The 12,800-nt window shown below is 59.5% G+C and overlaps 1 protein-coding gene across 4 annotated transcripts in view; it reads left to right on the top strand.

The window, feature by feature from the left end:
• The first annotated feature begins 342 nt into the window (after positions 1-342).
• Positions 343-12,800, top strand: part of gtf2h2 (general transcription factor IIH, polypeptide 2) — a 52,081-nt gene continuing 39,623 nt past the window's right edge. For 3 of the 4 annotated variants that reach the window (XR_010962656.1, XM_067982761.1, XM_067982758.1), the window contains exon 1: positions 434-504. The gene's annotated coding sequence lies outside the window, so the exon portion shown is untranslated. Of the gene's footprint in view, positions 406-433; positions 505-12,800 lie in introns of those variants that run through there. The other variant, XM_067982760.1, reaches the window with a different exon arrangement.

The following is a 12,800-nucleotide window of genomic DNA, read 5'->3' as shown; positions in this document are numbered from 1 at the left end:
TGGAGCGATGAAAATCTATTCCTTTCTCCCTCTCTTACTTATCTAGCTTCCCCTTAATTGCATCTATGCCATTTGCCTCAGCTACTCCATGCGGCAGTATTAGATTAATTGGTATCATATTGATTAAAGAAGTACAATTTTCCAGACACATATACATTATATAGTCGGTAAATAGTGATTATTTAAAACTATAATTCTGAGATATTTATATACTTGTAGGGATTATTAGATTCGTAGAAAATGATTAGATCCATGGATATGACATCCATCAGCGATTTCACACAGGCGCGTTCACACACATAAATGGAGCGCCCCCTGGGGCCGGACGGCAAACGGAACTCTTAGTTTGTTGCTGTGCCCAAGTGCGGAAGTGTTTGTGTGTGACACTGGGAGCTGGCGCCTGCAGTGAGTTTAAATCCTTTTGGGGACGAGGCGCAAATCGGTTAAACGGAAGCAGCGCGAGCGGAGGGGGCGAGAGAGAGAGAGAGAGATTGGGGCTGCGGGGTAAGGAGCAGGGGCAGTGGGGTTAGGGATCTGTGGGGTAAGGAGCAGGGGCAGTGGGGTTAGGGATCTGTGGGGTAAGGAGCAGGGGCAATGGGGTTAGGGATCTGTGGGGTAAGGAGCAGGGGCAGTGGGGTTAGGGATCTGTGGGGTAAGGAGCAGGGGCAGTGGGGTTAGGGATCTGTGGGGTAAGGAGCAGGGGCAATGGGGTTAGGGATCTGTGGGGTAAGGAGCAGGGGCAATGGGGTTAGGGATCTGTGGGGTAAGGAGCAGGGGCAGTGGGGTTAGGGATCTGTGGGTAAGGAGCAGGGGCAGTGGGGTTAGGGATCTGTGGGGTAAGGAGCAGGGGCAGTGGGGTTAGGGATCTGTGGGGTAAGGAGCAGGGGCAGTGGGGTTAGGGATCTGTGGGGTTAGGAGCAGGGGCAATGGGGTTAGGGATCTGTGGGGTAAGGAGCAGGGGCAGTGGGGTTAGGGATCTGTGGGTAAGGAGCAGGGGCAATGGAGTTAGGGATCTGTGGGGTAAGGAGCAGGGGCAATGGGGTTAGGGATCTGTGGGGTAAGGAGCAGGGGCAGTGGGGTTAGGGATCTGTGGGGTAAGGAGCAGGGGCAGTGGGGTTAGGGATCTGTGGGGTAAGGAGCAGGGGCAGTGGGGTTAGGGATCTGTGGGGTAAGGAGCAGGGGCAGTGGGGTTAGGGATCTGTGGGTAAGGAGCAGGGGCAATGGGGTTAGGGATCTGTGGGGTAAGGAGCAGGGGCAATGGGGTTAGGGATCTGTGGGGTAAGGAGCAGGGGCAGTGGGGTTAGGGATCTGTGGGTAAGGAGCAGGGGCAATGGGGTTAGGGATCTGTGGGTAAGTAGCAGGGGCAATGGAGTTAGGGATCTGCGGGTAAGGAGCAGGGGCAATGGGGTTAGGGATCTGTGGGTAAGGAGCAGGGGCAGTGGGGTTAGGGATCTGCGGGTAAGGAGCAGGGGCAATGGGGTTAGGGATCTGTGGGTAAGGAGCAGGGGCAATGGGGTTAGGGATCTGTGGGGTAAGGAGCAGGGGCAATGGGGTTAGGGATCTGTGGGGTAAGGAGCAGGGGCAATGGGGTTAGGGATCTGTGGGTAAGGAGCAGGGGCAATGGGGTTAGGGATCTGCGGGTAAGGAGCAGGGGCAATGGGGTTAGGGATCTGTGGGTAAGGAGCAGGGGCAGTGGGGTTAGGGATCTGTGGGTAAGGAGCAGGGGCAGTGGGGTTAGGGATCTGTGGGGTAAGGAGCAGGGGCAATGGGGTTAGGGATCTGTGGGGTAAGGAGCAGGGGCAGTGGGGTTAGGGATCTGTGGGTAAGGAGCAGGGGCAATGGAGTTAGGGATCTGTGGGGTAAGGAGCAGGGGCAATGGGGTTAGGGATCTGTGGGGTAAGGAGCAGGGGCAGTGGGGTTTGGGATCTGTGGGGTAAGGAGCAGGGGCAGTGGGGTTAGGGATCTGTGGGGTAAGGAGCAGGGGCAGTGGGGTTAGGGATCTGTGGGGTAAGGAGCAGGGGCAGTGGGGTTAGGGATCTGTGGGTAAGGAGCAGGGGCAATGGGGTTAGGGATCTGTGGGGTAAGGAGCAGGGGCAATGGGGTTAGGGATCTGTGGGGTAAGGAGCAGGGGCAGTGGGGTTAGGGATCTGTGGGTAAGGAGCAGGGGCAATGGGGTTAGGGATCTGTGGGTAAGTAGCAGGGGCAATGGAGTTAGGGATCTGCGGGTAAGGAGCAGGGGCAATGGGGTTAGGGATCTGTGGGTAAGGAGCAGGGGCAGTGGGGTTAGGGATCTGCGGGTAAGGAGCAGGGGCAATGGGGTTAGGGATCTGTGGGTAAGGAGCAGGGGCAATGGGGTTAGGGATCTGTGGGGTAAGGAGCAGGGGCAATGGGGTTAGGGATCTGTGGGGTAAGGAGCAGGGGCAATGGGGTTAGGGATCTGTGGGTAAGGAGCAGGGGCAATGGGGTTAGGGATCTGCGGGTAAGGAGCAGGGGCAATGGGGTTAGGGATCTGTGGGTAAGGAGCAGGGGCAGTGGGGTTAGGGATCTGCGGGTAAGGAGCAGGGGCAATGGGGTTAGGGATCTGTGGGTAAGGAGCAGGGGCAATGGGGTTAGGGATCTGCGGGTAAGGAGCAGGGGCAGTGGGGTTAGGGATCTGTGGGTAAGGAGCAGGGGCAATGGGGTTAGGGATCTGCGGGTAAGGAGCAGGGGCAATGGGGTTAGGGATCTGTGGGGTAAGGAGCAGGGGCAATGGGGTTAGGGATCTGTGGGTAAGGAGCAGGGGCAATGGGGTTCGGGATCTGTGGGGTAAGGAGCAGGGGCAATGGGGTTAGGGATCTGCGGGGTAAGGAGCAGGGGCAATGGGGTTAGGGATCTGTGGGTAAGGAGCAGGGGCAATGGGGTTAGGGATCTGTGGGGTAAGGAGCAGGGGCAGTGGGGTTAGGGATCTGTGGGTAAGGAGCAGGGGCAATGGGGTTATGGATCTGTGGGGTAAGGAGCAGGGGCAGTGGGGTTAGGGATCTGTGGGGTAAGGAGCAGGGGCAGTGGGGTTAGGGATCTGTGGGGTAAGGAGCAGGGGCAATGGGGTTAGGGATCTGTGGGGTAAGGAGCAGGGGCAGTGGGGTTAGGGTCTGTGGGGTAAGGAGCAGGGGCAGTGGGGTTAGGGATCTGTGGGTAAGGAGCAGGGGCAATGGGGTTATGGAACTGTGGGGTAAGGAGCAGGGGCAGTGGGGTTAGGGATCTGTGGGGTAAGGAGCAGGGGCAGTGGGATTAGGGATCTGTGGGGTAAGGAGCAGGGGCAGTGGGGTTAGGGATCTGTGGGGTAAGGAGCAGGGGCAGTGGGGTTAGGGATCTGTGGGGTTAGGAGCATGGGCAGTGGGGTTAGGGATCTGTGGGGTTAGGAGCATGGGCAATGGGGTTAGGGATCTGTGGGGTTAGGAGCAGGGGCAATGGGGTTAGGAGCATGGGCAATGGGGTTAGGGATCTGTGGGGTAAGGAGCAGGGGCAGTGGGGTTAGGGATCTGTGGGGTAAGGAGCAGGGGCAATGGGGTTAGGGATCTGTGGGGTAAGGAGCAGGGGGAGTGGGGTTAGGGATCTGTGGGGAAGGAGCAGGGGCAATGGGGTTAGGGATCTGTGGGGTAAGGAGCAGGGGCAATGGGGTTAGGGATCTGTGGAGTAAGGAGCAGGGGCAGTGGGGTTAGGGATCTGTGGGGTAAGGAGCAGGGGCAATGGGGTTAGGGATCTGTGGGGTTAGGAGCATGGGCAATGGGGTTAGGGATCTGTGGGGTAAGGAGCAGGGGGAGTGGGGTTATGGATCTGTGGGGTAAGGAGCAGGGGCAGTGGGGTTAGGGATCTGTGGGTAAGGAGCAGGGGCAGTGGGGTTAGGGATCTGTGGGGTAAGGAGCAGGGGCAATGGGGTTAGGGATCTGTGGGGTAAGGAGCAGGGGCAGTGGGGTTAGGGATCTGTGGGTAAGGAGCAGGGGCAGTGGGGTTAGGGATCTGTGGGGTAAGGAGCAGGGGCAATGGGGTTAGGGATCTGTGGGGTAAGGAGCAGGGGCAGTGGGGTTAGGGATCTGTGGGTAAGGAGCAGGGGCAGTGGGGTTAGGGATCTGTGGGGTAAGGAGCAGGGGCAATGGGGTTAGGGATCTGTGGGTAAGTAGCAGGGGCAATGGAGTTAGGGATCTGCGGGTAAGGAGCAGGGGCAATGGGGTTCGGGATCTGTGGGTAAGGAGCAGGGGCAATGGGGTTAGGGATCTGCGGGTAAGGAGCAGGGGCAGTGGGGTTAGGGATCTGTGGGTAAGGAGCAGGGGCAATGGGGTTAGGGATCTGCGGGTAAGGAGCAGGGGCAATGGGGTTAGGGATCTGTGGGGTAAGGAGCAGGGGCAATGGGGTTAGGGATCTGTGGGTAAGGAGCAGGGGCAATGGGGTTCGGGATCTGTGGGGTAAGGAGCAGGGGCAATGGGGTTAGGGATCTGCGGGGTAAGGAGCAGGGGCAATGGGGTTAGGGATCTGTGGGTAAGGAGCAGGGGCAATGGGGTTAGGGATCTGTGGGGTAAGGAGCAGGGGCAGTGGGGTTAGGGATCTGTGGGTAAGGAGCAGGGGCAATGGGGTTATGGATCTGTGGGGTAAGGAGCAGGGGCAGTGGGGTTAGGGATCTGTGGGGTAAGGAGCAGGGGCAGTGGGGTTAGGGATCTGTGGGGTAAGGAGCAGGGGCAATGGGGTTAGGGATCTGTGGGGTAAGGAGCAGGGGCAGTGGGGTTAGGGATCTGTGGGGTAAGGAGCAGGGGCAGTGGGGTTAGGGATCTGTGGGTAAGGAGCAGGGGCAATGGGGTTATGGATCTGTGGGGTAAGGAGCAGGGGCAGTGGGGTTAGGGATCTGTGGGGTAAGGAGCAGGGGCAGTGGGGTTAGGGATCTGTGGGGTAAGGAGCAGGGGCAGTGGGGTTAGGGATCTGTGGGGTAAGGAGCAGGGGCAGTGGGGTTAGGGATCTGTGGGGTTAGGAGCATGGGCAGTGGGGTTAGGGATCTGTGGGGTTAGGAGCATGGGCAATGGGGTTAGGGATCTGTGGGGTTAGGAGCAGGGGCAATGGGGTTAGGAGCATGGGCAATGGGGTTAGGGATCTGTGGGGTAAGGAGCAGGGGCAGTGGGGTTAGGGATCTGTGGGGTAAGGAGCAGGGGCAATGGGGTTAGGGATCTGTGGGGTAAGGAGCAGGGGGAGTGGGGTTAGGGATCTGTGGGGAAGGAGCAGGGGCAATGGGGTTAGGGATCTGTGGGGTAAGGAGCAGGGGCAATGGGGTTAGGGATCTGTGGAGTAAGGAGCAGGGGCAGTGGGGTTAGGGATCTGTGGGGTAAGGAGCAGGGGCAATGGGGTTAGGGATCTGTGGGGTTAGGAGCATGGGCAATGGGGTTAGGGATCTGTGGGGTAAGGAGCAGGGGGAGTGGGGTTATGGATCTGTGGGGTAAGGAGCAGGGGCAGTGGGGTTAGGGATCTGTGGGTAAGGAGCAGGGGCAGTGGGGTTAGGGATCTGTGGGGTAAGGAGCAGGGGCAATGGGGTTAGGGATCTGTGGGGTAAGGAGCAGGGGCAGTGGGGTTAGGGATCTGTGGGTAAGGAGCAGGGGCAGTGGGGTTAGGGATCTGTGGGGTAAGGAGCAGGGGCAATGGGGTTAGGGATCTGTGGGGTAAGGAGCAGGGGCAGTGTGGTTAGGGATCTGTGGGTAAGGAGCAGGGGCAGTGGGGTTAGGGATCTGTGGGGTAAGGAGCAGGGGCAATGGGGTTAGGGATCTGTGGGTAAGTAGCAGGGGCAATGGAGTTAGGGATCTGCGGGTAAGGAGCAGGGGCAATGGGGTTAGGGATCTGTGGGTAAGGAGCAGGGGCAGTGGGGTTAGGGATCTGCGGGTAAGGAGCAGGGGCAATGGGGTTAGGGATCTGTGGGTAAGGAGCAGGGGCAATGGGGTTAGGGATCTGTGGGGTAAGGAGCAGGGGCAATGGGGTTAGGGATCTGTGGGGTAAGGAGCAGGGGCAATGGGGTTAGGGATCTGTGGGTAAGGAGCAGGGGCAATGGGGTTAGGGATCTGCGGGTAAGGAGCAGGGGCAATGGGGTTAGGGATCTGTGGGTAAGGAGCAGGGGCAGTGGGGTTAGGGATCTGCGGGTAAGGAGCAGGGGCAATGGGGTTAGGGATCTGTGGGTAAGGAGCAGGGGCAATGGGGTTAGGGATCTGCGGGTAAGGAGCAGGGGCAGTGGGGTTAGGGATCTGTGGGTAAGGAGCAGGGGCAATGGGGTTAGGGATCTGCGGGTAAGGAGCAGGGGCAATGGGGTTAGGGATCTGTGGGGTAAGGAGCAGGGGCAATGGGGTTAGGGATCTGTGGGTAAGGAGCAGGGGCAATGGGGTTCGGGATCTGTGGGGTAAGGAGCAGGGGCAATGGGGTTAGGGATCTGCGGGGTAAGGAGCAGGGGCAATGGGGTTAGGGATCTGTGGGTAAGGAGCAGGGGCAATGGGGTTAGGGATCTGTGGGGTAAGGAGCAGGGGCAGTGGGGTTAGGGATCTGTGGGTAAGGAGCAGGGGCAATGGGGTTAGGGATCTGTGGGGTAAGGAGCAGGGGCAATGGGGTTAGGGATCTGTGGGGTAAGGAGCAGGGGCAATGGGGTTAGGGATCTGTGGGTAAGGAGCAGGGGCAATGGGGTTAGGGATCTGCGGGTAAGGAGCAGGGGCAATGGGGTTAGGGATCTGTGGGTAAGGAGCAGGGGCAGTGGGGTTAGGGATCTGTGGGTAAGGAGCAGGGGCAGTGGGGTTAGGGATCTGTGGGGTAAGGAGCAGGGGCAATGGGGTTAGGGATCTGTGGGGTAAGGAGCAGGGGCAGTGGGGTTAGGGATCTGTGGGTAAGGAGCAGGGGCAATGGAGTTAGGGATCTGTGGGGTAAGGAGCAGGGGCAATGGGGTTAGGGATCTGTGGGGTAAGGAGCAGGGGCAGTGGGGTTTGGGATCTGTGGGGTAAGGAGCAGGGGCAGTGGGGTTAGGGATCTGTGGGGTAAGGAGCAGGGGCAGTGGGGTTAGGGATCTGTGGGGTAAGGAGCAGGGGCAGTGGGGTTAGGGATCTGTGGGTAAGGAGCAGGGGCAATGGGGTTAGGGATCTGTGGGGTAAGGAGCAGGGGCAATGGGGTTAGGGATCTGTGGGGTAAGGAGCAGGGGCAGTGGGGTTAGGGATCTGTGGGTAAGGAGCAGGGGCAATGGGGTTAGGGATCTGTGGGTAAGTAGCAGGGGCAATGGAGTTAGGGATCTGCGGGTAAGGAGCAGGGGCAATGGGGTTAGGGATCTGTGGGTAAGGAGCAGGGGCAGTGGGGTTAGGGATCTGCGGGTAAGGAGCAGGGGCAATGGGGTTAGGGATCTGTGGGTAAGGAGCAGGGGCAATGGGGTTAGGGATCTGTGGGGTAAGGAGCAGGGGCAATGGGGTTAGGGATCTGTGGGGTAAGGAGCAGGGGCAATGGGGTTAGGGATCTGTGGGTAAGGAGCAGGGGCAATGGGGTTAGGGATCTGCGGGTAAGGAGCAGGGGCAATGGGGTTAGGGATCTGTGGGTAAGGAGCAGGGGCAGTGGGGTTAGGGATCTGCGGGTAAGGAGCAGGGGCAATGGGGTTAGGGATCTGTGGGTAAGGAGCAGGGGCAATGGGGTTAGGGATCTGCGGGTAAGGAGCAGGGGCAGTGGGGTTAGGGATCTGTGGGTAAGGAGCAGGGGCAATGGGGTTAGGGATCTGCGGGTAAGGAGCAGGGGCAATGGGGTTAGGGATCTGTGGGGTAAGGAGCAGGGGCAATGGGGTTAGGGATCTGTGGGTAAGGAGCAGGGGCAATGGGGTTCGGGATCTGTGGGGTAAGGAGCAGAGGCAATGGGGTTAGGGATCTGCGGGGTAAGGAGCAGGGGCAATGGGGTTAGGGATCTGTGGGTAAGGAGCAGGGGCAATGGGGTTAGGGATCTGTGGGGTAAGGAGCAGGGGCAGTGGGGTTAGGGATCTGTGGGTAAGGAGCAGGGGCAATGGGGTTATGGATCTGTGGGGTAAGGAGCAGGGGCAGTGGGGTTAGGGATCTGTGGGGTAAGGAGCAGGGGCAGTGGGGTTAGGGATCTGTGGGGTAAGGAGCAGGGGCAATGGGGTTAGGGATCTGTGGGGTAAGGAGCAGGGGCAGTGGGGTTAGGGTCTGTGGGGTAAGGAGCAGGGGCAGTGGGGTTAGGGATCTGTGGGTAAGGAGCAGGGGCAATGGGGTTATGGAACTGTGGGGTAAGGAGCAGGGGCAGTGGGGTTAGGGATCTGTGGGGTAAGGAGCAGGGGCAGTGGGATTAGGGATCTGTGGGGTAAGGAGCAGGGGCAGTGGGGTTAGGGATCTGTGGGGTAAGGAGCAGGGGCAGTGGGGTTAGGGATCTGTGGGGTTAGGAGCATGGGCAGTGGGGTTAGGGATCTGTGGGGTTAGGAGCATGGGCAATGGGGTTAGGGATCTGTGGGGTTAGGAGCAGGGGCAATGGGGTTAGGAGCATGGGCAATGGGGTTAGGGATCTGTGGGGTAAGGAGCAGGGGCAGTGGGGTTAGGGATCTGTGGGGTAAGGAGCAGGGGCAATGGGGTTAGGGATCTGTGGGGTAAGGAGCAGGGGGAGTGGGGTTAGGGATCTGTGGGGAAGGAGCAGGGGCAATGGGGTTAGGGATCTGTGGGGTAAGGAGCAGGGGCAATGGGGTTAGGGATCTGTGGAGTAAGGAGCAGGGGCAGTGGGGTTAGGGATCTGTGGGGTAAGGAGCAGGGGCAATGGGGTTAGGGATCTGTGGGGTTAGGAGCATGGGCAATGGGGTTAGGGATCTGTGGGGTAAGGAGCAGGGGGAGTGGGGTTATGGATCTGTGGGGTAAGGAGCAGGGGCAGTGGGGTTAGGGATCTGTGGGTAAGGAGCAGGGGCAGTGGGGTTAGGGATCTGTGGGGTAAGGAGCAGGGGCAATGGGGTTAGGGATCTGTGGGGTAAGGAGCAGGGGCAGTGGGGTTAGGGATCTGTGGGTAAGGAGCAGGGGCAGTGGGGTTAGGGATCTGTGGGGTAAGGAGCAGGGGCAATGGGGTTAGGGATCTGTGGGGTAAGGAGCAGGGGCAGTGGGGTTAGGGATCTGTGGGTAAGGAGCAGGGGCAGTGGGGTTAGGGATCTGTGGGGTAAGGAGCAGGGGCAATGGGGTTAGGGATCTGTGGGTAAGTAGCAGGGGCAATGGAGTTAGGGATCTGCGGGTAAGGAGCAGGGGCAATGGGGTTCGGGATCTGTGGGTAAGGAGCAGGGGCAATGGGGTTAGGGATCTGCGGGTAAGGAGCAGGGGCAGTGGGGTTAGGGATCTGTGGGTAAGGAGCAGGGGCAATGGGGTTAGGGATCTGCGGGTAAGGAGCAGGGGCAATGGGGTTAGGGATCTGTGGGGTAAGGAGCAGGGGCAATGGGGTTAGGGATCTGTGGGTAAGGAGCAGGGGCAATGGGGTTCGGGATCTGTGGGGTAAGGAGCAGGGGCAATGGGGTTAGGGATCTGCGGGGTAAGGAGCAGGGGCAATGGGGTTAGGGATCTGTGGGTAAGGAGCAGGGGCAATGGGGTTAGGGATCTGTGGGGTAAGGAGCAGGGGCAGTGGGGTTAGGGATCTGTGGGTAAGGAGCAGGGGCAATGGGGTTATGGATCTGTGGGGTAAGGAGCAGGGGCAGTGGGGTTAGGGATCTGTGGGGTAAGGAGCAGGGGCAGTGGGGTTAGGGATCTGTGGGGTAAGGAGCAGGGGCAATGGGGTTAGGGATCTGTGGGGTAAGGAGCAGGGGCAGTGGGGTTAGGGATCTGTGGGGTAAGGAGCAGGGGCAGTGGGGTTAGGGATCTGTGGGTAAGGAGCAGGGGCAATGGGGTTATGGATCTGTGGGGTAAGGAGCAGGGGCAGTGGGGTTAGGGATCTGTGGGGTAAGGAGCAGGGGCAGTGGGGTTAGGGATCTGTGGGGTAAGGAGCAGGGGCAGTGGGGTTAGGGATCTGTGGGGTAAGGAGCAGGGGCAGTGGGGTTAGGGATCTGTGGGGTTAGGAGCATGGGCAGTGGGGTTAGGGATCTGTGGGGTTAGGAGCATGGGCAATGGGGTTAGGGATCTGTGGGGTTAGGAGCAGGGGCAATGGGGTTAGGAGCATGGGCAATGGGGTTAGGGATCTGTGGGGTAAGGAGCAGGGGCAGTGGGGTTAGGGATCTGTGGGGTAAGGAGCAGGGGCAATGGGGTTAGGGATCTGTGGGGTAAGGAGCAGGGGGAGTGGGGTTAGGGATCTGTGGGGAAGGAGCAGGGGCAATGGGGTTAGGGATCTGTGGGGTAAGGAGCAGGGGCAATGGGGTTAGGGATCTGTGGAGTAAGGAGCAGGGGCAGTGGGGTTAGGGATCTGTGGGGTAAGGAGCAGGGGCAATGGGGTTAGGGATCTGTGGGGTTAGGAGCATGGGCAATGGGGTTAGGGATCTGTGGGGTAAGGAGCAGGGGGAGTGGGGTTATGGATCTGTGGGGTAAGGAGCAGGGGCAGTGGGGTTAGGGATCTGTGGGTAAGGAGCAGGGGCAGTGGGGTTAGGGATCTGTGGGGTAAGGAGCAGGGGCAATGGGGTTAGGGATCTGTGGGGTAAGGAGCAGGGGCAGTGGGGTTAGGGATCTGTGGGTAAGGAGCAGGGGCAGTGGGGTTAGGGATCTGTGGGGTAAGGAGCAGGGGCAATGGGGTTAGGGATCTGTGGGGTAAGGAGCAGGGGCAGTGGGGTTAGGGATCTGTGGGTAAGGAGCAGGGGCAGTGGGGTTAGGGATCTGTGGGGTAAGGAGCAGGGGCAATGGGGTTAGGGATCTGTGGGTAAGTAGCAGGGGCAATGGAGTTAGGGATCTGCGGGTAAGGAGCAGGGGCAATGGGGTTAGGGATCTGTGGGTAAGGAGCAGGGGCAGTGGGGTTAGGGATCTGCGGGTAAGGAGCAGGGGCAATGGGGTTAGGGATCTGTGGGTAAGGAGCAGGGGCAATGGGGTTAGGGATCTGTGGGGTAAGGAGCAGGGGCAATGGGGTTAGGGATCTGTGGGGTAAGGAGCAGGGGCAATGGGGTTAGGGATCTGTGGGTAAGGAGCAGGGGCAATGGGGTTAGGGATCTGCGGGTAAGGAGCAGGGGCAATGGGGTTAGGGATCTGTGGGTAAGGAGCAGGGGCAGTGGGGTTAGGGATCTGCGGGTAAGGAGCAGGGGCAATGGGGTTAGGGATCTGTGGGTAAGGAGCAGGGGCAATGGGGTTAGGGATCTGCGGGTAAGGAGCAGGGGCAGTGGGGTTAGGGATCTGTGGGTAAGGAGCAGGGGCAATGGGGTTAGGGATCTGCGGGTAAGGAGCAGGGGCAATGGGGTTAGGGATCTGTGGGGTAAGGAGCAGGGGCAATGGGGTTAGGGATCTGTGGGTAAGGAGCAGGGGCAATGGGGTTCGGGATCTGTGGGGTAAGGAGCAGGGGCAATGGGGTTAGGGATCTGCGGGGTAAGGAGCAGGGGCAATGGGGTTAGGGATCTGTGGGTAAGGAGCAGGGGCAATGGGGTTAGGGATCTGTGGGGTAAGGAGCAGGGGCAGTGGGGTTAGGGATCTGTGGGTAAGGAGCAGGGGCAATGGGGTTATGGATCTGTGGGGTAAGGAGCAGGGGCAGTGGGGTTAGGGATCTGTGGGGTAAGGAGCAGGGGCAGTGGGGTTAGGGATCTGTGGGGTAAGGAGCAGGGGCAATGGGGTTAGGGATCTGTGGGGTAAGGAGCAGGGGCAGTGGGGTTAGGGATCTGTGGGGTAAGGAGCAGGGGCAGTGGGGTTAGGGATCTGTGGGTAAGGAGCAGGGGCAATGGGGTTATGGATCTGTGGGGTAAGGAGCAGGGGCAGTGGGGTTAGGGATCTGTGGGGTAAGGAGCAGGGGCAGTGGGGTTAGGGATCTGTGGGGTAAGGAGCAGGGGCAGTGGGGTTAGGGATCTGTGGGGTAAGGAGCAGGGGCAGTGGGGTTAGGGATCTGTGGGGTTAGGAGCATGGGCAGTGGGGTTAGGGATCTGTGGGGTTAGGAGCATGGGCAATGGGGTTAGGGATCTGTGGGGTTAGGAGCAGGGGCAATGGGGTTAGGAGCATGGGCAATGGGGTTAGGGATCTGTGGGGTAAGGAGCAGGGGCAGTGGGGTTAGGGATCTGTGGGGTAAGGAGCAGGGGCAATGGGGTTAGGGATCTGTGGGGTAAGGAGCAGGGGGAGTGGGGTTAGGGATCTGTGGGGAAGGAGCAGGGGCAATGGGGTTAGGGATCTGTGGGGTAAGGAGCAGGGGCAATGGGGTTAGGGATCTGTGGAGTAAGGAGCAGGGGCAGTGGGGTTAGGGATCTGTGGGGTAAGGAGCAGGGGCAATGGGGTTAGGGATCTGTGGGGTTAGGAGCATGGGCAATGGGGTTAGGGATCTGTGGGGTAAGGAGCAGGGGGAGTGGGGTTATGGATCTGTGGGGTAAGGAGCAGGGGCAGTGGGGTTAGGGATCTGTGGGGTTAGGAGCATGGGCAATGGGGTTAGGGATCTGTGGGGTTAGGAGCATGGGCAGTGGGATTAGGGATCTTTGGGTTAAGGAGCAGGGGCAGTGGGATTAGGGATCTGTGGGGTAAGGAGCAGGGGCAATGGGGTTAGGGATCTGTGGGTAAGGAGCAGGGTCAATGGGGTTAGGGATCTGTGGGTAAGGAGCAGGGGCAGTGGGGTTAGGGATCTGTGGGGTTAGGAGCAGGGGCAGTGGGGTTAGGGATCTGTGGGGTTAGGAGCATGGGCAGTGGGGTTAGGGATCTGTGGGG

This window comes from Heptranchias perlo, chromosome 4 (genome assembly GCF_035084215.1).
Source record: "Heptranchias perlo isolate sHepPer1 chromosome 4, sHepPer1.hap1, whole genome shotgun sequence".
NCBI lineage: Eukaryota > Metazoa > Chordata > Chondrichthyes > Hexanchiformes > Hexanchidae > Heptranchias > Heptranchias perlo.
This window is presented reverse-complemented; position numbering and strand designations above follow the sequence as displayed.